Raw genomic sequence first — 23091 nt, forward strand, 5'->3', positions numbered from 1 at the left:
TGTTGTAAACAGAGCTGAGGCGGTTGGAAAGTCAGGAGAGGGTGCCCAGCAGGGTAAGGATAGTTCTGGAATATGTCTATTCTCTGGGGCTGGATAAATCAGCCTGAATTCCTCCGAGTCTGTTTCCTGCAAACAGTGGGAACATGAAACCAGATTACTGCTCCAGAGATGTTTGGTGTGGGGCTTTTTCTCAGTTTTTGAAGACACGCACAGCATAAAACCAAATCTATTTTCAGTACATCAGAAACATGCAGTGGGTTTTAAAACAAGGGGTTAGGCCTAGGAAAGGAAAGGAAATCGAGATACCATGGAGGAGGTAGGTCAGTCTGCAACACCTCCCTCCCCCACAACCTGCCTGGGAAGGAATCCATAATGGCACCTACTCCAGTTCAGAGAGACTGGGCTCTGACCTGTAGAAGGTTCCAAGGGCTACCACCTGGAACTAACAGCAAAGCTGTTGAGAGAGAGAGGGCTCAAGTTGGGAAAATCCCCTTCCATTCAGCAAGACCGCTGGAAGGTGGGATTCACACTCAGCAGTGTGCTGAGTAGCGAGGATAAAACAAAGAATACAATTCTGGCTTGGCCATCACAGTATGATAGATAGTTACAGTAGACAGAACTATGGCCCCCAAAGATGTCTGCATGCTAAGCCCTGAACCTGTGACTGTGTTATCCTACATGCTGCATGGAACTCAACAGATGTGATTAAGTTAAGCATCCTGGATGGAAGACCATCTTGGGTTACCGTGGTGAACCCAGTGTCATTACCAAGGCCCTTATAAGAGGAGGCTGGAAGGTCAGAGTCAATAGTAGGAGATATGACCACAAGAAGGAGGAGGTTAGAGCGATACAAGGAAGGAACCATGAGCCAAGGAAGGCAGGTGGCTTTTAGAAACTGGAAAAGGCAAAGAAACAGATTTCCCCTTGAATCCTCCAGAAGGAATGTATCCTCGTGGGCACATTGGTTTTAGACTTCCAAGATCCAAACTGTAAGAGTGTGTAAATGTGAGCCGTTTTAAGGCACTAAGTTTGTGGTAATTTGTTACAGCAGCCAACACACTCTTCCCAGTGTCAGCATTGCTGTAATAGAGGTATTCGTGCCTCACTCGGGGAGGAGAAACAAGGTGAGGGTCAGTCTTTTCAAAGAAGCCACAGAAGACCTCATAGAGGAGATGATGAAACCATTCCCAGAGGCTGAGGAGAAGTTCAAAGCTCGGAGTTTAGGAAGCATTCCAGGCAATAGGCAAGGCATGAGCAAAGGCACAGAGGCAGGGAAGTCCAGAGCATGTTCGTGCAATAGAAAGAATGTTCTAGAATGTTCTAGGGAGCTAAAAGAGAGGTCTGGAAAGATGAATTGCAGGACAACTCTAAAGCAGGGATGGTTTCATGAACTAGGCAATGGAATGGAAATTGAACCATTTTCTCAGGAATTTGAGTCAACCTCAGAGCCCAGGGCAGTGTGATAGGTGACCCTACACAGGGTACAGATGTGAGGCACTGACTGAGAGGCAAAATTAAAGGGGGAGGAGGTGCCAAAACACTAAGGAATCAAGATAATGCAATCTTTAAAAATTCAATTTTAAGCTCAAAGAGGGTTGGAGAAAAATCTTGAAATTTTAAACAAAGACAGGGTCAGGTACAATGCCTTGCTGAACCACAACTGAGCCTGGGCAAGTGGGAAAATCAGCCATTCTGATCCTGTCTTTAAATTCTTGATATTTTTTTCAATATTGCTTGCATTGATCTTGATTTTTTTTTTTAATATTGCAGAATGACATTACTTATCTTGATCACTGAGGTGGGGTTTTTTTTGGCACTTTATTAAATCTTGCATCCACACCCATGCCTCATTCACCTCACCCTAGTCCCAGCCCTGACACAACATTGTAAAGAGAGCACATGCCTATTGGCAGATATCCCCCTCAACAACCTATGTGAGAGAGGCCATAGATTCAAAGGGGATTCCCATGGGGCAGGAATATTTTTCAAGAAATTGAAAGAAATAGAAGGGAAAGTTTGGTGTGAGCTTCCTGGTGTTTGGGGGTACAGAAACTAAAGCCTCTTGGTCTCCTGGTTATAGCAATGCACCAAAGGAAGCCCACCTGAGATAAAGGACAACAGATGGGTCCATTCCCCCTCCAGAAGGGTCCATATGGGAGAGAGGGGTACAGGGATCTCCCAGACCAGGTGTAGGCTGGAGAGAGAAGCTGAGTCAAAGCAGCACTAAAGGGACTGTATACAGATTAACAGCACGCTGCACAGTGGGGACACCAACAGAGGAGGTTTACAGGGGTGTAGTGAGGAGAGAGTCAGAAGAGGCTCAGAGAAGGGCGCCTGGGTGGCTCAGTCGGTTAAGCGTCCGACTTTGGCTCAGGTCATGATCTCGTGGTTTGTGAGTTTGAGCCCTGCGTTGGGCTCTGTGCTAACAGCTCAGAGCCTGGAGCCTGCTTCAGATTCTGTGTCTCCCTCTCTCTCTGCTGTTCCCCTGATCATGCCTTCTCTCTCTCTCTCTCTCAAAAATAAATAAACATGAAAAAAAAAGAATCTCAGAGAATGAATCACCTATATCAGAAAATGGTACAGTCCAGGGTGCCCATGGGATGCCTCTGAGGAACCTAATGATGTGCCCTATAGAAACCATGTGGCCCACAGATGGCATTTCACAGGCCATTGAAGGGTAGGAACAAAAGCTCCAACTAAGTCAAGAGACCTTTGACCAGGTTCCCACTCATCCCTCCTCCAGCATGCACCCTGGAAAAGCTAGCAGTGAAGCAGAGAGTGTGACACAGAACAAGAGGATGGAAGCAACAGGCAGGTGCCGATGTTCCCCTTGTGGGTGACACAGGCTTGGGTGAGGAGGGGAGGGAAAAATGTTTGAACTGCCTGAGAAGTTGATGTCTTGTTTCACATCAGATTGGACTTTGTAACACCTGAAAAGGAAGCTAATTAGGCCCCGGAGTGGCTAAAAAGAACAGGCTGTGCCCAAGATCAGTTGGAGTATAATTGAAGGTAGTGAGGAGGAAAAAATAAACCAGTCTCCTAATTGCTTCCTACAGAGCTCAATCCATTTAATAAAACAATTATGCTGGTTATTCTCCATTGGTCCTCTAATCCAATCCACTCCCTGTCCTCTGTCCCTCCCTGCCCTTGGGGCTCTTGGAGACTGATCCCTGCAGACTGCAGCATATGGGCTCCCAAGATGGCCACTGCAATGGTTAATTTTAATGTGTCAACCTGGTTGGGCCAGGAGGTGCCCAGATAGATGGACAAGCATTATTCTGGTTGTGTCTGCAAGGGTGTTTGAGAGATTAAATTAACATTTGAATTGACAGACTGAGTAAAGCACTTGGCCCTACCCAATGTGGTGGGTCTCATCCAATAAGTTGAAGGACTGAATACAGCAAAAAGACTGAGTAAGAGGGAACTTTTCCAGCCTGGCTGTTTGAGCTGGAACATCAGACTTCTCCGGCACTCAGACTGGAACTTACACCATAAGCTTTCCAACTTTCCAACTTTCTCCAGCTTAACAACTATAAATCTTGGAACTTCTCAGCCTCCATAGTTGTGTGAACCAACTCCTTGTAATAAATGTGAGTGCATGTGTGTGTGTGTGTGTGTGTAGAGACAGACAGAGAAAGAGATAGAGAAAGAGAGAGACAAAGAGGCAGAACAAGAGAGGTTCTGTTTCTTTGAAGAACCCTAACACAGCTGCCTTCCAGTTGGGGTCCACCAAAGGCAGCCAGGACTTCCCTCTGCCCCACATATCTGGCAGCATCTCTGCCCCTCCATGACCAACATCCCCTCCCACAGGTCCAGATCTCAGAGGCTCCAGTGACAACATTTCTAACCCTGGTGTCATCAATCCTACAGTGGTGATATCTTTCCTTATTGCTAGCTCTGGGAGTTTCAACATCTCTTGTGCTTTTAAACCCATGCCAGGGGGAAGATGGCGGCGTAGGAAGACGCTGTGCTCACCTCGTCCTGCGGATCACTTAGATTCCACCCACACCTGCCTAAATAACCCAGAAAACCACCAGAAGACTAGCAGAACAGATTCTCCGGAGCCAAGCGTAGACAAGAGGTCCACAGAAGAGGGTAGGAAGGGCGACGAGGCGGTGCGCGCTCCACGGACTGGCGGGAGGGAGCTGGGGCGGAGGGGCGGCCCACCGGCCAAGCAGAGACCCCGAGTCTGGCTTGCAAAAGCAGAGAGGCCGGACGGAGTGTGTTCTGACAGCGAGCAGGACTTAACATCTGGAAGGTTATAAGTTAACAGCTCTGCTCGGAGAGCGGGAGGGCTGGAGGACAACGGGAGGGAGAGTTGTTGAGCCCTGGATGACAGAGCTCAGGTTGGTGGGGAACAAAGGTGCTCACCAGCGCCATCTCCCTCGCCCATCCCCCAGCCAAAATCCCAAAGGGAACCGGTTCCTGCCAGGGGACTGGCTTGTACCTCGCAAACACCCAACACTGTGCTTCTGCGGATCCATCCCAACAGCGGCGGGTCTGACTCCCTCCCGGTGCCACAGGGCCCCTCCCAAAGCAGATCTCTGAAGGAAAAGTGAGCTGAGCCTACCCCTCCTGCCCCCGTGCACCTTGCCGATCCACCCCAGCTAATATGCCAGATCCCCAGCACCACAAGCCTGGCAGTGTGCAAGTAGCCCAGATGGGCCATGCCACCCCACAGTGAATCCCGCCCCTAGGAGAGGGAAAGAGAAGGCACACACCAGTCTGACTGTGGCCCCAGCGGTGGGCTGGGGGCAGACATCAGGTCTGACTGCGGCCCTGCCCACCAACGTGAGTTATTCAAGACAGCACAGGGGAAGTGCCCTGTAGTTCTTTCCAAAATGACGAAACAGAAGAATTCCCCTCAAAAGAATCTCCAGGATAACAACAGCTAATGAGCTGAACAAAAAGGATTTAAACAATATAACAGAAAGTGAATTTAGAATAATAGTCATAAAATTAATCTCTGGGCTTGAAAACAGTATAGAGGACAGCAGAGAATCTATTGCTACAGAGATCAGGGGACTAAGGAACAGTGAGGAGGAGCTAAAAAATGCTATAAACGAGCTGCAAAATAAAATGGAAACGACCACAGCTCGGATTGAAGAGGCAGAGGAGAGAATAGGTGAACTAGAAGATAAAATTATGGAAAAAGAGGAAGCTGAGAAAAAGAGAGATAAAAAAATCCAGGAGTATGAGGGGAAAATTAGAGAACTAAGTGATACACTAAAAAGAAATAATATACACATAATTGGTATTCCAGAGGAGGAAGAGAGAGGGAAAGGTGCTGAAGGTGTACTTGAAGAAATAACAGCTGAGAACTTCCCTGATCTGGGGAAGGAAAAAGGCATTGAAATCCAAGAGGCACAGAGAACTCCCTTCAGACGTAACTTGAATCGATCTTCTGCATGACATATCATAGTGAAACTGACAAAATACAAAGATAAAGAGAAAATTCTGAAAGCAGCTAGGGATAAACACGCTCTAACATAAAAAGGGAGACCTATAAGACTCGTGACCAATCTCTCTACTGAAACTTGGCAGGCCAGAAATGAATGGCAGGAGATCTTCAATGTGATGAACAGAAAAAATATGCAGCCGAGAATCCTTTATCCAGCAAGTCTGTCATTTAGAATAGAAGGAGATAAAAAGGTCTTCCCAAACAAACAAAAACTGAAGGAATTCGTCACCACTAAACCAGCCCTACAAGAGATCCTAAGGGGGATCTTGTGAGACAAAGTACCAGAGACATCGCTACAAGCATGAAATTTACAGACATCACAATGACTCTAAACCCATATCTTTCTATAATAACACTGAATGTAAATGGACTAAATGCACCAACCAAAAGACATAGGGTATCAGAATGGATAAAAAAACAAGACCCATCTATTTGCTGTCTACAAGAGACTCATTTTAGACCTGAGGACACCTTCAGATTGAAAGTGAGGGGATGGAGAACTATTTATCATGCTACTGGAAGTCAAAAGAAAGCTGGAGTAGCCATACTTATATCAGACAAACTAGACTTTAAATTAAAGGCTGTAACAAGAGATGAAGAAGGGCATTATATAATAATTACAGGGTCTATCCATCAGGAAGAGCTAACACTTATAAACGTCTATCCGCTGAATATAGGAGCCCCCAAATATATAAAACAATTACTCACAAACACAAGCAACCTTACTGATAAGAATGTGGTAATTGCAGGGGACTTTAACACTCCACTTACAGAAATGGATAGATCACCTAGACACATGGTCAATAAAGAAACAAGAGCCCTGAATGATACATTGGATCAGATGGACTTGACAGATATATTTAGAACTCTGCATCCCAAAGCAACAGAATATACTTTCTTCTCGAGTGCACATGGAACATTCTCCAAGATAGATCACATACTGGGTCACAAAACAGCCCTTCATAAGTATACAAGAATTGAAATTATACCATGCATACTTTCAGACCACAATGCTATGAAGCTTGAAATCAACCACAGGAAAAAGTCTGGAAAACCTCCAAAAGCATGGAGGTTAAAGAACACCCTACTAAAGAATGAGTGGGTCAACCAGGCAATTAGAGAAGAAATTAAAAAATATATGGAAACAAATGAAAATGAAAATACAACAATCCAAACGCTTTGGGATGCAGCAAAGACAGTCCTGAGAGGAAAATACATTGCAATCCAGGCCTATCTCAAGAAACAAGAAAAATCCCAAATACAACATCTAACAGCACACCTAAAGGAAATAGAAGCAGAACAGCAAAGACAGCCTAAACCCAGCACAAGAAGAGAAATCATAAAGATCAGAGCAGAAATAAACAATATAGAATCTAAAAAAACTGTAGAGCAGATCAACAAAACCAAGAGTTGTTTTTTTGAAAAAATAAACAAAATTGATAAACCTCTAGCCAGGCTTCTCAAAAAGAAAAGGGAGATGACCCAAATAGATAAAATCATGAATGAAAATGGAATTATTACAACCAATCCCTCAGAAATACAAGCAATTATCAGGGAATACTATGAAAAATTATGTGCCAACAAACTGGACAACCTGAAAGAAATGGACAAATTCCTAAACACCCACACACTTCCAAAACTCAATCAGGAGGAAATAGAAAGCTTGAACAGACCCATAACCAGCGAAGAAATTGAATCAGTTATCAAAAATCTCCCAACAAATAAGAGTCCAGTACCAGATGGCTTCCCAGGGGAGTTCTACCAGACGTTTAAAACAGAGATAATACCTATCCTTCTCCAGCTATTCCAAAAAATAGAAAGGGAAGGAAAACTTCCAGACTCATTCTATGAAGCCAGTATTACTTTGATTCCTAAACCAGACAGAGACCCAGTAAAAAAAGAGAACTACAGGCCAATATCCCTGATGAATATGGATGTAAAAATTCTCAATAAGATACTAGAAAATCGAATTCAACAGCTTATAAAAAGAATTATTCACCATGATCAAGTGGGATTCATTCCTGGGATGCAGGACTGGTTCAACATTCGCAAATCAATCAACATGATGCATCGCATTAATAAAAGAAAAGATAAGAAACATATGATCCTGTCAATCGATGCAGAAAAGGCATTTGACAAAATTCAGCATCCTTTCTTAATAAAAACCCTCGAGAAAGTCGGGATAGAAGGAACATACTTAAACATCACAAAAGCCATTTATGAAAAGCCCACAGCTAACATCATCCTCAATGGGGAAAAACTGAGAGCTTTCTTCCTGAGATCAGGAACACGACAGGGATGCCCACTCTCACCGCTGCTGTTTAACATAGTGTTGGAAGTTCTAGCATCAGCAATCAGACAACAAAAGGAAATCAAAGGCATCAAAATTGGCAAAGATGAAGTTAAGCTTTCACTTTTCAGATGACATGATATTATACATGAAAAATCCGATAGACTCCACCAAAAGTCTGCTAGAACGGATACATGAATTTAGCAAAGTTGCAGGATACAAAATCAATGTACAGAAATCAGTTGCATTCCTACACACTAATAATGAAGCAACAGAAAGACAAATAAAGAAACTGATCCCATTCACAATTGCACCAAGAGCATAAAATACCTAGGGATAAATCTAACCAAAGATGTAAAAGATCTGTATGCTGAAACTATAGAAAGCTTATGAAGGAAATTGAAGAAGATATAAAGAAATGGAAAAACATTCCGTGCTCATGGATTGGAAGAATAAATATTGTCAAAATGTCAATACTACCCAAAGCTATCTACACATTCAATGCAATCCCAATCAAAATTGCACGAGCATTCTTCTCAAAGCTAGAACAAGCAATCCTAAAATTCATATGGAACCACAAAAGGCCCCGAATAGCCAAAGTAATTTTGAAGAAGAAGACCAAAGCAGGAGGCATCACAATCCCAGACTTTAGCCTCTACTACAAAGCTGTAATTATCAAGACAGCATGGTATTGGCACAAAAACAGACACATAGACTAATGGAATAGAATAGAAACCCCAGAACTAGACCCACAAAAGTATGGCCAACTAATCCTTGACAAAGGAGGAAAGAACATCCAATGGAAAAAAGTCTCTTTAACAAATGGTGCTGGGAGAACTGGACAGCAACATGCAGAAGATTGAAACTAGACCACTTTCTCACACCATTCACAAAAATAAATTCAAAATGGATAAAGGACCTGAATGTGAGACAGGAAACCATCAAAACCCTAGAGGAGAAAGCAGGAAAAGACCTCTCTGACCTCAGTCAAAGCAATTTCTTACTTGACACATCCCCAAAGGCAACGAATTAAAAGCAAAAATGAACTACTGGGACCTTATGAAGATAAAAAGCTTCTGCACAGCAAAGGAAACAACCAACAAAACTAAAAGGCAACCAACGGAATGGGAAAAGATATTTGCAAAGGACATATCAGACAAAGGGCTAGTATCCAAAATCTATAAAGAGCTCACCAAACTCCACACCCGAAAAACAAATAACCCAGTGAAGAAATGGGCAGAAAACATGAATAGACACTTCTCTAAAGAAGACATCCAGATGGCCAACAGGCACATGAAAAGATGCTCAACGTCGCTCCTCATCAGGGAAATACAAATCAAAACCACACTCAGATATCACCTCACGCCAGTCAGAGTGGACAAAATGAACAAATCAGGAGACTATAGATGCTGGAGAGGATGTGGAGAAACGGGAACCCTCTTGCACTGTTGGTGGGAATGCAAATTGGTGCAGCCACTCTGGAAAACAGTGTGGAGGTTCCTCAGAAAATTAAAAATAGACCTACCCCATGACCCAGCAATAGCACTGCTAGGAATTTACCCAAGGGATCCAGGAGTACTGATGCATAGGGGCACTTGTACCCCAATGTTTATAGCAGCACTCTCAACAATAGCCAAATTATGGAAAGAGCCTAAATGTCCATCAACTGATGAATGGATAAAAAAATTGTGGTTTATATACACAATGGAGTACTACGTGGCAATGAGAAAGAATGAAATGTGGCCCTTTGTAGCAACGTGGATGGAACTGGAGAGTGTGATGCTAAGTGAAATAAGCCATACAGAGAAAGACAGATACCATATGGTTTCACTCGTATGTGGATCCTGAGAATCTTAACAGAAACCCTTTGGGGAGGGGAAGGAAAAAAAAATAGAGGTTAGAGTGGAAGAGAGCCAAAGCATAAGAGACTCCTAAAAACTGAGAACAAACTGAGGGTTGATGGGGGGTGGGAGGGAGGGGAGGGTGGGTGATGGGTATTGAGGAGGGCACCTTTTGGGATGAGCACTGGGTGTTGTGTGGAAACCAATTTGACAATAAATTTCATATATTGAAAAAAAAAGATATATAAGTGTGTACGACCTGCAGAAAAAAATAAAATAAAATAAATTAAAAAATAAACCCATGCCACAAACACCCTCTACAATTAGACCCTCTGTTAGAAATCACCACCTCATTTAAGTCATGTGAATTATTTTCATTTTCCATCTGAACCCTGACTGATACATCCAGGTGAGGGCTACCTCTTCCATTTTGACTACAGTAAACAAGGCAAGAATGTTTGAAGATACCGACATGTTTTAGGTAAGAATGAAATGGACAGGAAGCAAGGAGCAGTCACACTGTTGGCTTGCCCTTTCTTTATGAAGAAAGACAGAAGATCATGCAAAATGGAATCAAGGCAGTGAAAATTTGAAGCTGGTAGTAAAAGGAATGGAAGAACCACCTTTAGACCGGAAACCATGAATTTTTAGAGACACCGCTCTGTACCTTTGATGGGTCTCTTCATCGGCTTTGAGCAGCTGAGTCAGATGGCACCCATCTTCAGCCCTTTGCACTGTTTCACTTAGGAAATCATAACACAAATGACCATCAAAATAGATGTCAAGGCAGCATGAGTTCAGGGACTGAATAGGATTCATTGTACCCGTAACAAAAACACTAAAAGTACTGGGCACATCAAATCAAATGCACAAATAGTGCAAAGTCAGGGGCCTACAAACTCTTATCTTGGAACATTTCACAGCTTGAATGGCCCAGGTGAGAGTTATTGGCCCATAATTCATCAAAGGCCAAATCAACTGACTTGTATAATCAACAGACTTACAAACTCCTACTTTACCACTTTGAAATAGCACTGTATGATGGAGAGAGCAAGAAGTCTGGATAACTTGATGACTTAGTAGGTGAACTTTGGCAAATCACTTAAATTCACTGAGTCTCCATTTTCTCATCTGTAAAACAAGGATAATGCCACTTATCTATCTGAGTTAAAGCACCTGGCCCTGAGCTCAACAAAAAGGAGCTATTCTTAAAGGCTGGGTTAGCATGTCAATAATCGTAAGGTCTGGACAATACTAAAGGGCCTGTGTAGAAAAGGAATAATTAATGTATCCCAGATCATTCTTTGACAACCAAAATATCAATTGGTTCATATTTGGAAATACTCCATAGATCATATTATAGTTACTGCAGATGACTTTGAATAAGACTCGGAAAGATCATGAAAGAGACGTACCCCCCAGAGGCCAATGCCCTTGGATGATGAAGATTCAAACACAAGTCATCTATGGAGTCACTTTACAGGGGATGCGTCTTTAAGAGATCAAGACTGAACAGCTGAGCTGACATTCTGAGGTGATCTTGCACCCACCACGGGGAAATTCCAAAGCTCTCTGCAAAAATTACTAGACACCTAGACTCTCCCTTTGTCTCCCACCTTTTTAAGCCCTCCATGTACTAGACAGTCTGACCCTCGTGTGGGAGATTATCTTTGAACCTCACTTTGCACTGCTATCACTTTCCTGTGTTATCACAATAACTGATGAGTCTGCATCTGGAGGGGGTGGGAAGGGCAGAGAATGGAGAAAGAGAAACTTGGAGCAAAAAGAAAACAGAATATGATGCTCGAGTGTTGGAACAAAATTGTTCTTTCCAGTTACTCGAAGGAGCTGGCCTCATGCATTTCTGATACACTTTATGATTAGTTTCCATGGCATCAATCACGTTGAGCAGTTTCATTATTATCTAACACTCACAGATTGAGACCAAGAGGATTAGCCTATAAAATGATCCAAAAACTGAGGCTCAGAGAAGGTAAGTAATTTACTCAAGATCACACGGCGAGCAAGCATTCCCCCACAGCATTAGGGAATTCCCCCACAGGGTTAGCAAGGCTTAGGAGCATCCTACTCCAATTTAGCCTATTTGAATCGAGATCTACTTAAACTGTATGTGAAAAAAATCTGGTTTTCTAAGAGGAGAGACCATGCCAATGGCCAGGAAGCACATGAAAAGTTGCTCAATGTCATTAGCCTTCAGGGAAATGCAAATCAAAACCACAATGAGACACCACGTCCCATTCACTAGGAGGACTATAATCAAAAAGCCACACAGTAACAAGTGTTGGTGAAGATGCAGAGATAAACAGTGACCCCTCGACACTGCTGATGGGATGGGAATATGCAACGGTGTGGCTCCTCTGGAACACAGCATAGAAGTCCCTCAAATAGTTAAACTTAGAGTTGTCATAGGATCCAGCAATTCTGCTCCTAGGCATGTACCCAAGAGAAATGGGAACACACGCCCCCACACAAAACCTGTGTGTGAATGTTCACAGCAGCATTATCCATAATGGCCCAGAGTGGAAACAAGTCAAATGCCCATTGGCCAATGACTGAATACATAAAAGGTGATCTATCCATATAATATAATCTTATTTAGCAATAAAAAAGAATGAATTACTGCCACACGCTACAACATAGATGAACCTTGAAAACGTTATGCTGAGTGAAAGAAATCGATCTCAAAGGACCACATGTTATATAACTCAATGTATGTGAAACACCCAGAGCAGGTAAACTTGTAGAAACAGAAAGCAGATTGGGGGTTGCCAGGGGCCAAGGGGAGGGGACATTGGGGCTCAAGGGTACAGGGTTTCTTTTTGGGGTGATGAAAATATTCTAAAATTGACTGAGGTGATGGCTGCCCAATCCTGTGAAAATACTGAAAGACACTGAATTATACAATTTAAATGGGTGAACTGTAAGGGATATAAATTGTATCTCAATAAATCCGTTTTTAAAATACTGAAAATATTTTGGTAAGCTTTGCCTGAAGAAAGAACCAAGTACCATACCTTTATTTCTAAGTGTTTATTTTTATTTTATTTCATGTTAATTCTAATCTATCAGTTATAGTCAGAACTACACATTATTTTTGAAACCTAGTATGATCTTTTGAAAGACACAGGTTTGATTCCCAGTTCTGTCATGGCCAAACCACATGACATCAGGCACGTCATCGCCTGTTCTCTCTGAGCCTGTGTCTCCTCCAGTGCAAAATGGGAACAGTGGTTTCTACATTGCAGGGTTACCAGCACCACCTTGGAGTGTGGTTCAAGCTGCACTCTCACCGAAGACATCCCAGCAAACGGTGAGTGGGGTCCATGAGGCTACCCCTGCCCAGGGGTCAACTACTAGCAATTCTCACAAAGCCACTCTAGTCCCAGCCCCAACATTATAAAGACCGGAAATGCTTTGTCTAAACTTCTAAGCAAAGTAAGGGGTACATAGTAAGTGGTCAGCTAACAGTGAAGGATGCCTTTGGCTGCCAATAACAGAAATTTTTCAACTTGGTTGATACAAGAAAGTACTCCTTAGTCCACAGAATTGCAGGTCCTAGAGGAGGGTGGGGACCAGGAGGTCCAGTCAGAGAACCTGCTTGCCTTTGCCCTTCTGTGGGCTGGCTCTTTCTCCCACAAGAAACAAAATGGCAGCAGCACTTGTACTCCTGACATCTGTGCACCCCAATGTTCCCGGGAAGAGAAAGGGCAACTTCCAGATGGCCTCAAGAGAGCTGGTAGTTTCCTTCTCAGAAACACCCAACAAATGCCTCTTCCTTGCCTGTGTTGAAACAGGGCACATCCGGGGCGCCTGGGTGGCGCAGTCGGTTGGGCGTCCGACTTCAGCCAGGTCACAATCTCGCGGTCAGTGAGTTCGAGCCCCGCGTCAGGCTCTGGGCTGATGGCTTGGAGCCTGGAGCCTGTTTCCGATTCTGTGTCTCCCTCTCTCTCTGTCCCTCCCCCGTTCATGCTCTGTCTCTCTCTGTCCCAAAAAAATAAATAAAAAACGTTGAAAAAAATAAAAAAAAAAAAAAAAAAAAAAGAAACAGGGTACATCCCTCTCTTCAAAGAAGCCAAGGCCAGAACAAGACCAAGCGCAAACTGGCTCACGCTTGCTCATCCCAGAGCCAATCACAACAGCAGGGGTTGGATCATTCTGACCAGCTTAGACCATCCCACCTCAGAGCTGAGCTTCCAGGTCACAGTGTCTGGAAACAATGGCAAATAGTAGAATATTCCTCAGCAGGACAACATCTACTACAAAGAGCGACTGGGGGAAACCTCAACACAACTGATCAATACATTCAGGAGCCTCTTTTTTGTTGTTGTTAGAGTTTACTTATTTTGAGAGAGAGAGAGAGAGAGACAGCATGTGCAGGGGAGGAGCAGAGAGAGAGAGGGAGAAAGAGAATCCCAAGCAGGATCCATGCTGTCAGAGCAGAGCCTGATGCAGGGCTTGAACCCATGAACCACGAGCTCACGATCTGAGCCGAGATCAAGAGTCAGACACTCAACCGACTGAGCCACCCAGTCAACCCTACCCTCGGAAGCCTCTTAAGTCTCATTTCCACTGGAGCAAAAGAGTAGAAAATTCACATTCCCTGCCCGGGTTGTTTTCTCCATTATTTTCTTTCAGTAGCCACCATGCAGATGACCAGAACAATTATTGTGACCAAAAGTGATGCATTATCTAGCCAGCAACACTGTTCTGAACTTCATCCTTTTACCATGTCATGGAGACTTCAAGAGCTGATATGGTGGAGACCAGCAACCATGAGAAGCGGTCTGAGCACCACACCATACTGACCCACTTAACGAATACATTCCTGGAGAATCAGATAATGAGTGAACAAATGTAAACTGAGGTAATTCCTTACTGTGAAAAGTACTAAGAAAGAAATAAAATTTGGCGATAATATAGCATCACTGGCGCCGACTCCAGACAGGACGGTCTGGGAGTGTATCTGCAAGGAGAGGGAAGCCTTTGGCAAGGGAGGGGAGGGCGGGGAGGACCCAGGGTCCTGGATGCCCGGGTGCGAGTTCTGATTTTATTCCAAGAACAATATGAAGCATCAAAAGAAAGGAAAAGAGGGACCTGCCATGAAGGGTGACACAGATTGAGTCCCAGGCCTGCAAATGACTTGCCTCAGCATCCACGCCCGTAAATGGGATTTTAAGTGCCTACCGCGTAGGACTATAACAACCACAGATGATAATAGGACTACAAACCGTGTGGCAAAATAGTAGCTACCTCTCCCATTTGCTCCTGAGGGCTGAGGTGTTGAGAGGGGTCCTGATGTCTGCAACCTCCTGTGCAAAGAAATGTAGAGAAATAAGATGGTTTATGGGTAGAGAGGTGGATGGATAGATGGCTGGATATGCAATAAGACACATGGAGTAAAATGTTAATGGAAGAAGCTAGGTGATGGAGATATGTGTGTTCACTGAAAATTTCTTTGAACTTTTAGGTGTCTTTGAAAGTTTCCACAATAAAATTTTGAGGAACGGTGCAAGAGGTGCCCCTCACATTTTAAGAAATTTGAAACTTCTCCTCTCCCTCTGCAGATCCACATGCCCTCCTTTCTTGTCTGATTGCAATAGCAAGCCACCTTGCAGTCCTGCCCAGTGACTGGGTCTAAAGTGGGGACACAAGCCACCTAACCTGACGTGGGTCATCTGTGCGGTGACCTGAACGCAACTGGGCTCACTGGGCAGGAAGCTTTGCAGTTAAGCCCCTGAGGAAGGCTGAGACTTTGCCGCTAGAGGGCGCGCTGGTGGCGTCCTGAGCTCCAAGGTGGTTACTTGGAACCAGGTTCCTTCCCCCACAGCGGGACCTGGGATCCACTGCCTCAGCAAGTACCTGAGAAAAACAGGAGTCTGAGAGTCAGCACCTGCGGACTGGCCCCCGCAGAGATTCTGATGAAGAGGAGATGGAGGAAGGAAGAGAATAATGTGCACTGAGCAAGTGTCAGACAGCGCTGAATGCTTTCACATCACTTAGTTCATGTTTTAGTCATGAATCAGTCTGAAAATAGAACAGGGGTTGCAGTGCAAAGGATGTGCATTTCATTCCTGGCAGACACTGCCCAATTAGGGGCACCCTGCTTTTCCCAGGGCAGCGCAGCTTTTCCAGGCAGTAACATCCCCCATTCCTTGCTCTGAGAGCTGAGAGGCTCAGGGTAACTGGGTCACCGGGGCTGAGACAGCACCTCCAGCAGCTTCCTATGACCTCACCCAGCATCCTCAAGGAGCCTGTCCACCCCTCCCAGGTCTGCCCACCAGCTTCTTCACGTGACATCAGAAGAGTATGTTAACCTTGAACCCTTCCTTCCTGAGCTCAAACCACCCACTGCTCCCATTGACCCAAGTATTTCTTGAGACTGTCTGGTACCTTAGCCACCTGAGAAATTCAGGCACGAATACTCAATCGCTCAATCTTTTAAAATCATAATCATTCAAAGCTACTCTGTACAAACCAGTGGTTTCCTCCAAATTTCTTTTCTCTACAGTCACAGCCTAAATGTCTTAACTAAGGTGCTTCGACGCCACACGCCCCCATCTCTCCACCCAGCAGGCCAGCCTGAGCCTCCCAGGCCTGCGCCCAGGTGGGAGTCCAGCCACAAAAGCTCCTCAGAGCTCCCTAAATGTTAGCTGCCCCGTCTCCCCCTGGTAAGGAAGCAGGATCATGCTGAACTGTCACTTTCTGACTTTCCACTTGCCAGATTGGGAGGAGGAGGGATCTGAATAAATCTTGTGGGAATCTGGTTAGAAAGGGTGTTATCTCCCAGATTTTGATTAGTGTTTCTTTGCTGTTTAGATATTTTTATTCACAAGTCACATATGTCAGCCTAAGAAATAAAATACACCATAAAGACAATTAGATTCATCCATGAACCCACACGGAAGTAAACACTCCTACCATTTTGGTACAGATTCCACTGAACTTTTTCTTCCTGTGCACCTGTTGATTCACAGGTCATTTTTTCTGAAACATGATGTTGAATGCACTATTGTAACTCATTGTTATCATTTAATAATAATGACAGAGGCATCTGGGTGGCTCAGTTGGTTGAGTGTCTGACCCTTGATTTCCACTTATACCATGATCCTAGGGTGGTGGGATCAAGTCCCCATGGGGCTCCACGTGGAGTGTGGAGCCTGCTCAACAGGCTCTCTCTTCCTCTGTCTCCCCACCCCTCTCCTCTTGTGTGCACGCTCTCTCTCTATACATATAAAATAAAATAAAATAAAATAAAATAAAATAAAATAAGTATCTTTCAATAGTTAAGGAATAATTTTTTAAGGCAAAATCATGACCCTCCTACAGATATAAAATGAGAGCATGTTGAAGATTTTATTTAACTTGTTATTAATGAGGGAATCATGAAGGCATTACCGCAGGTTCAAAGAATTCCAAAAAGAAGAGACATTTACAGATCAGGAATACTGAAATGGATTTGCAGATGAACACAGATGTGGTTTCTTCTCCTGGGACAGGGATGTCAAATGAACTTCCACTGGACAGAATTTATTTGCATGTCCATAAAGGATAATTTGCATTGCTATCAGTTCTCTATAATTTATGGAGCTATAAAGTAGCTTGAAGGCCAGAAAAGGTGAAGAAGCTGCTAACCCAAGTGGCTGTGCTCTGCACAGTGCCCAGTTTTCAACGGAAGTACACATTCTTTTCCCTACCCTATGTCAATAAACACTTCTGTGCTCTGTCTTTAATGGTTACATATTTTTGTATTATGATGATGTTCCTATAGTTCATGTAACCAACTGTTACTGGACTTCTAGTTGTTTCTGATCCTTCACAGTATAAACAATGCAGAGAGAGTCCTTTTACATTGAGCATCTTTTTTTTAATGTTATTTATTTATTTTGAGAGAGAGCATGTGTGTGAGCAGGGGAGGGGCAGGGAGAATCCCATCAGCTCAGAACCTGATGTGGAGCTTGAACTTACAAACTGTGAGATCGTGACCTGAGTCGAAATCAAGAGTTGGATGCTTAACCAGCTGAGCCACCCAGGCACCCCTACTGTGAACATCATTGAGCATTATCTGATTACTTCCTTCAGATAAATTCCTAGAAATGAAAGTCCTGGGTGGAAGGATGTCCACATTTTCAAGGTCAGATACATATTGACAAATGTCTCTACAACTTCTTTCTAAACTTTGAGTTCTACCTCGAATCCAAACCCTCAAGCCTGATTTAAGACTCAGAGATTTTACACTCCTTTGGCAAGAAATAATTCTTTGCACCAAAATTTCAATCCACTTCTCTGTAAAATTATCCACTAAAAAAGATTAACATCACAGGGTGGGAGTCAATGGAGAATTCAAACAAATGTACAGATAATTCAACATAAGCCCTATTTTCTTCCTGCAATTTCCTCTTTCCTGGCTGGTTCCAAATAATGCACTCCCCTCCTTGTGTCCAGCACAATAGAGATTGTCCCCCAGCCAGCTGCCCCCCTCAGCAGCAAAGAGAAGAGGCCTTCAGAGCATCAGTGTCCTGAGACCTGTCAGGCCTGGCATAAAATTAGCCTGGTTGGGGCACCTGGTTGGTTCAGTCAGTAGAGCATGTGACTCTTGATGTCAGGGTCATGAGTTTAAGCTCCAAGATAGGGGTAGAGTTTACTTAAAAAAAAAAATAGCCTTGGGGCACCTGGGTACCTCAGTCTGTTGAGCATCCGACTCTTTGTTTCAGCTCAGGACTTGATCTCAAGGTTCATGGGATTAGGCCCCACGTTGGGCTCTGTGCTGGCAGTGTGGAGCCTGCTTGGGATTCTCTCTTTCCTTCTGTCTCTGCCCCTTCCCCATGCACACACGCTCTCTCTCTTCCTCTCTTTCTCTCAGAATAAACAAACTTTTTTTTTTTAATCTTATTAAAAAAAAAAAAGAAAGAGTGCACTTTCAGGTCATAAAGGGGCCAGAAGCCCCAGGTGTGATCCCCTGTGCTCCTGTTGGAGGCCACCTGGCCACCCACGCTTGAGGCTGGGGAGGTCTAATTCTGGAAACTGGCTGAAAGAGCAGGAAGGAGTGAGGGGACAGGACACGGGAAGAACAGGACAGGATACCCAGGCAGAGAGGACATCTCGCTCACACATGCATTCAACAAACTGCAACTGAATTTACACAACCAAGTCTCAGGGATATTTATGGAATGAATGAATGAATGAATGAACGAACTAATGAAGGAATGAACGAAGAAACGAGTGAAGGAAGGAAGGAAGGAAGGAAGGAATGAACAAATGAATAAAGGAAGGAAGGAAGGAAGGAATAAATGAATGAATGACAAAGTACTGAACACCAGGAAAAGACTGAAAGAAGATAAGATAGGAACTCAGCACACTCAGAAGTCACCTCTAGAGAAGGTGATTCAAATGCAAAAATACCTATGTTATAGGCTTGCATGTGGGATGCTCCATGAAATTCTGTAGAAGTGAAGGAAAAAGACAAGTAATTTTCCTCCTAGCCAGGAGGCGCCCTGCTGCAAATCGGAAGAAAGGTTCTGCCTTGACAAACCCAGCTCCCTGAGCCCAGGGCCTGGCAAACAAAGAGCGAGCTGGCTTTTAACACTACCCCCTTCTCAGTGAAAGGCCCTCAGCTGGTCACCTAGTGCCAGATTCAGCCTGCTTCTCCATGGGGGGTGCTGCATGGAGGAGGTGACATTTGAGTGTGCAGAAAGGACAGGTGGGATTTGGGCAGGTAGAGAGGGGGAGGTGGGTGGCAAGGGGGCTGTTGAGAGCAGAGTGTGGGATAATCCAGGCAGAGGGGTTGGTGAAACAGCATCCTGGGAGTGGGGATGAATGAATGAACGCCGGCTAGGAGCACAGAGATTCTGCTGGAGCGTCCCCTGGGAGGGTCACACCAAGGGTGCCCTCTGGATGAGTGCTCCCATGTCACAAACTCAGGCCAGCCCCGCAGGGCAGTCTACTAACTCAGAGAGCTCAGGCTTGAGAGTGATCAGGGACTGAATTATGTTCCCCCCAGAATTCATATGTTGAAGAGCTAACCCCAGAACCTTAGAAGGTGATTGCAGGGGCCCCTGGGTGGCTCAGTCAGTTAAGCATCCGACTTCAGCCCAGGTCATGATCTCATGGTTCATGAGTTCAAGCCCCACGTAGGGTTTGCTGCTGTCAGTGCAGAGCCTGCTTCAGATGCTCTGTCCCCCTCTCTCCGTCCCTCCCCCTCTGGCACATGCTTGCTCTCCCTCAAAAATAAATAAATAAACATCAAAAAAAAAAAAAAAAAAACCCAACGTGATTGTATTTGGAGACAAAGCCTTTAAGGAGGTAATAAGGTTAAGTGAGGTCATAGGGTGGGGCCCTCATCCTATTGGACAGGCATCACTTACAAGAAGAAGAGACCTCAGGGGTTTGTGCGCACAGAGGAAAATACTTTGTGAGGACACAGGGAGAAGAAGGTGGCCGTCTCAGGCCAAGGAGAGAGCCTGTGGAGGAAGCCAACCATGCCGATGCCTTGATCTCAAATGTCCAGCCTCCAGGACTGTGGGAAATCCTTTTCTGTTGTCTCAGCTGCCCAGTTTAAGGTATCTTGTAATAGCAACCTGGGCTGACAAAGACAGGCATGGATGGACCTCAGTCTCCAAACCTCCTCACCGTGTCCCAAATGAGTCACTCAGCCTCTCTCGGCCTGTCTCCTGATCTGAACACACAAAACCAAGGGAAAGACACATTCCACCCAGGGCAGCAATGAAGTGGGAGTGATATTGTGTGTGTGATGTGAACGTCTAAGTGAGTGTGCAGATGTTGAAGAAGAGAGTCATTTCTAGAACGAGGTGCATGCCCCTGGGAGTGGGGACGGGAGGAAAGACCAGGACTGGGGCCACAGTTCACAACGCTGTATTTTGCATTTGAAAGTTGCTAAGAGAATAGTTCTTAAAAGTTCTCATCATAAGAGCTATCCGTGATAATAGACGGTAACTAGACTTAATGTAGTAATCATTCCACGATATACACATGTATCAAATCCTTATGTTGCACATTGAAATATGCACAATGTTATATGTAAGTTATACCTCAATGAAAAATAAATATTTAAAAATAAATATTTTTAATCTTTATTTTTGAGAGAGAGAGCACAAGCATGAGCAGGGGAGGTGCAGAGAGGATCCGAAGCAGGCTCTGTGCCAACAGCAGAGAGCCCGACACGGGGCTCGAACTCACTCGTGAACCGTGAGATCGTGACCTGAGCCGAAATCGGACGCCCAACCAACTGAGCCACCCAGTGGCTCACAAAATTTAATATAATTTTTTTGTATTAAAAAATAAAAATATTTTTTTAAAGACAACCACTGGGGTGGAGGCAGAAAAGAAGTAAGAACTTCTTTTTACATGTATCCTACCTCTTCTTACATTTGTATTTTTATATATGGTTTTCATAAACATAACACATGAGAGAAAAAGCATAACAGATAAGTACATACATGTTTCCATATTATGAAAAATATCATCCTTGTACATTTCTACTTTGTTCATGGCTTTAATGTGCTATATGTATAGACTATTCTGAGTAAACAGATTTGCATATCCAGGTGCACAGTAGTCCCCCCCCTTATCTGAAGGGATATGTCCCAAGACTCCTTGTGAATGCCTAAAATACACATAGTACCATACCCTGTATATACTGATTTTCCTATACATACATACTCATGATAAAGTTTAATTTATAAATTAGGCACAGTAAGAGAGTAACAATTAATAATAAAATAGAACAATTATAACAATATACTCTAATAAAAGTTACATGAATGTGGTCTGTGGTCTCTCTCTCTCTCTCACTCTCAAAATACCTTATTGCAGGGGCACCAGGGTGGCTCAGTCAGTTGAGCATCCGACTTTGGCTCAGGTCATGATCTCGCTGTCCTGTGGGTTTGAACCTCATGTCAGGCAGTTTCCATGCCAGCAATGCAGAGCCTGCTTGGATTCTCTCTATCTCCCCTTTCTCTGGCTCCCCACGCTCTCAAAATAAATGAATGAACTTCTTTTAAAAAAATAAAATAAAATCTTAAGTTAAAACTTAAAACTAAAAAAAAAAACCAAGGGACAAGGGAAACCGGAGGCACCTGTGCCCAGGCCAGCCTTCAGGGCAAGTGTTAGTTGAGACCTTGGAGATGGGGCTTGAACCGTCTTCATGACAGCCTTTGTGAGACTCTGCCAACAGTGGAGGACCTCCCAGCCCTGGACCAGCGTCATCAGCATGGACTCTTCCAGACACCGGGACAGCATCATTGTTCATGGTCCCCTGTCATGATTGTAATGGCAGGAAAGCCTTGCAGCTGATAGAGTATGTGGGAGGCTGCCTTTGAGATCTCCCTGAGACGGCTAGAGATGGATGGAAGGCAGGTGGGGGGTTGGGGAGGGTGGGGGAGGGGGTGGGCAGGGTAGGGAAGGCTAACGTTCTTGTTCGGGGAGATCAGTGGTTTAGAGCCTCTGTCATACGTGTAAGCGGGGCCTTATTCTGCCATCCCAGACCCGTGGACAGGTGAGGCCCAGTGGCATATGCATTCCATATTTCATCAAATCTCTGCTTTCTGGCGCTGGGGGAGCTCAGTGCTTGGAACCCACGTGGTGAGAGAGTCCAGAGGGCACCGTGAGGACGTAGGGAACGGGTGGGCACGCGCTGACCCTGCTAGAGGTTTTCATCCTTCCAGGTGGGCGGGGCCTGAGAAACATCACACAAACCGGCAGGTCTGAGAGCTTGCAGTGCTGGCTCGTGTGCAGAAAAAAACATTGCCCAGATTTTGGTTTCTGGCACACTCGGGAAATCCCATCTGTGTGACCTTGGACAAGCCACAGTGTCTCTTCTCTGAGTCTCATCTATAAGAAGAGAACATTCTCGGGGCGCCTGGGTGGCGCAGTCGGTTAAGCGTCCGACTTCAGCCAGGTCACGATCTCGCGGTCCGTGAGTTCGAGCCCCGCGTCAGGCTCTGGGCTGATGGCTCGGAGCCTGGAGCCTGTTTCTGATTCTGTGTCTCCCTCTCTCTGCCCCTCCCCCGTTCGTGCTCTGTCTCTCTCTGTCCCAAAAATAAATAAAAAATGTTGAAAAAAAAAAAATTTAAAAAAAAAAAGAAGAGAACATTCTCTTCCTTGGGGCCAGCAAGGGGAGATCTGTTTATTCAACCCCTCCTCAACCTCCTTCACCCACCTCTGAAGAATGATACTCTGAATATGCAGTCTTCACAGCTCGGGGAATCCCAGTGGTAACCTCAGGGCCATGGCTTCTCCTCCCCCAAACTGTGGCAGGCGGGATGGAGCTGGGGAGGTGAGAGTAGCTGCTGCTACTGAGGCCTTCCTCCAGCATGTTCTCGTTTGGTATCTGGCCAACAGCTTCCAGGCACCAGCAGCCCCTCCCCTTTCAGAGAAGGAAAGCCCCATAGAGGACCAGTTTTGCCATTAGCAACCCCACCCCCACCGCCTGGGGTACCCGAGGACCCACCTTTCCGGAGCAC

This window comes from Panthera onca, chromosome B3 (assembly GCF_046562875.1).
Source record: "Panthera onca isolate mPanOnc1 chromosome B3, mPanOnc1 haplotype 2, whole genome shotgun sequence".
NCBI lineage: Eukaryota > Metazoa > Chordata > Mammalia > Carnivora > Felidae > Panthera > Panthera onca.